Consider the following 2,705-nt stretch of genomic DNA (forward strand, 5'->3'; position numbering starts at 1 on the left):
GCAGAATTAGCAAATGCCTCTCTTTTTTGCAGTGATAAACTATTTTTAGAAATCCTTTAGGTCCAACACTTGGAATCATCATAATCATCATCACTGTGACAATTTAGATTTCTATTTTTCTATGGCATTAGTCATTTCCAGTTGAGACTTACTGTTCCGTATGAGAAATAATCTATAAAAGTGAAACTTGCATATCATTATTATTACTACTAATAATAATAATGATAATGATAAAACAACAGAGAAAGAAACATAAACTGTACTATTCAGCTGATTTAAAATATTTCAGCTAGCACAGTTGACCATCATTCATGGCATCATTCACTGGGGGGAAATGTTAACCCATTAAAAAAAATGTAACCCATTAAAAAAAGTGAACCCATTAGAAAATTAATATTCTAAATTGTTTTAGCAAGCTAGTTTTTAAAAAACCACCTTACCCCAAAGACATGAAAAGCTACAGTTAGGTTTGTAATATTAAACATTTGAAGCGGTGATGGGGGGTAATCTATGGTTCTCCAGAAATTTTTGGAGGGGTGCCAGCTTGTCCCCGTGACAGTGGGTGACCGTTTTGAGGATAATGTCCATTCTAGCAGTCCATTAGCAGGGATTCCAGACAGGCCATGTGGCAAGAGAGGGAAAAGGCAGAAGGTGGGGAGCTCAGGAGAAAGAGTGCTGGTGCTGTGCCACCTGGTATCTGCTGCTGGAAGGAACAGAGGTGGGGTTTCAATTGGAGGGGAGGGTTAAAAACCTTTCTCCTGGAAAGGATTCCGCTTCTTCCAGTTAGGAGGGCAGGATGGTATTCAGCTAAACTTTACTCAGAGTAGATTTATTGCAATTCATAGGCCTTAGTCATGGTCATTCATTTCAACAGGTTAGCTCTGAGTAAAGTTTAGTTGAACATCAGACAGAGGAAGCTCCTGGCCAGATCATTGGTCCATTTAACTCAGTATGGGCTACACTGATGGGCTCTCCAGAATTTCAGATGGGGTTCTCTTCCAGCCCTACCAGGAGAAACTGGAGACTGAACATGAGATCTTCCACGTGCAAAGCAGTTGCATTGTCATTGAGGTATGACCCTTCTTAGTCGTTTCAGAACAAATTGTTAGGAGATGTACTGGCCTGTTGTATACTTGAGAGTAACCCCATCAAGAGAGGGACACGGGTGGCGCTGTGGGTTAAACCACAGAGCCTAGGACTTGCCGATCAGAAGGTTGGCGGTTCAAATCCCTGCGACGGGGTATCCCTGCTCCTGCCAACCTAGCAGTTTGAAAGCATGTCAAAGTGCAAGTAGATAAATAGGTACCGTTCCAGCGGAAAGGTAAACAGCATTTCCATGCGCTGCTCTGGTTCGCCAGAAGCGGCTTAGTCATGCTGGCCACATGACCCGCAAGCTGTACGAAGGCTCCCTCGGCCAATAAAGCGAGATGAGCACCGCAACCCCAGAGTCGGCTATGACTGGACCTAATGGTCAGGGGTCCCTTTACCTTTTTAACCCCATCAAACGTAGTGGAACGTACTTTTGAGTAGGATTTTACTCTGAGGTAGTTGTGATGAAAACTGAAATGAGGCAGTCTTTATTCTGGGTTAATTAATCCAGAACTTTTCTTTTCTCTCTGGCTCTGCTCATCATCAGTCCTGGCTCCGCTCACTTCTGGTATAGGATTGCAGGCATATGATCCACTATGGAACGCAGGCCTTGACAGAAGAAAGGCTGTTAACCCCTGTTTAAAAGAGCACTGTAATGAGCATTGTGAGTGTTTGCAGGAGCCAGGCCCTGAATGCTGTGAGGATTTGCGGGGACCAGACCCTGGTCATGCTTGCCTTGGGGAAATTAGGTGCAGGCTGGCAGGCGTGGTTAGATGAGGTGATATTTTGCACCTGGAGGCAAGCTCAGGAGGACTATATAAGGCCTATGTTTCAGCCTTGGCTTTGCTACAGCAATGTGGTTTCATCCTGTTCCTGCTTTGTTTCCTGTATTAAAGTTAGCCTGCATCCTGGCCTCCTCTGGCCCCTGACCTTCACTGGACTGTGGACCCACCAGTTGAACTGCTACCAGTATAACTGCCTGTACCCCAGTCCCAGTGTGTCATTTCCGGACTCTTGCCACCCATGCCCCAGATCATGGCAAACACTAGCTGAGTGAGGTAGAATCAACAGGTCTAGCATTTTATAGTTGTGAAAGAGTCAAAAGTTAAAAAGAAGCCACTGCTGCGCTGGCATTCCTAGTCAATATAAACCAAAGTCTTCATTCTAATCCTTTAGTAATCCTTACTTCTCTCTTCTTCGGAAACAAAGATACAAGCACAGGCCCAATGCAGATGTTCCAATTAAGCAGAGTTCTGTCATATCCAAGAGGAAACCTATTCAAAGCACCAGTAATGGTAAAAATATATTTTGGCTTTCATCTTCCCTTTTCAGTTGTTAAGCAACAGGCCCAAAATATACATCCTTCTACATTACACGAAGTTCTTCTTTCCCATTTGAAGTTAATTAACAGGTGTTTTGAGATTGCGAAGCTGGTTGACTTTCTCCAGTTTAAATATTTTTATTTTATATTTTGTATCAAACTCCTCAAAGCAGCAGGAATTTCTGGATAGCCCTTCACAGGGTGAGTTTCCTTGGAAAGGAGACGGGAGCAAAAGAGACTTCTTGCGCTTTTGTAATAATCTGTTTATTTACAAATGTACAGAATGAGCAGGTAT

This window comes from Podarcis vaucheri (assembly GCF_965113315.1).
Source record: "Podarcis vaucheri genome assembly, chromosome: 11".
Taxonomy (NCBI): domain Eukaryota; kingdom Metazoa; phylum Chordata; class Lepidosauria; order Squamata; family Lacertidae; genus Podarcis; species Podarcis vaucheri.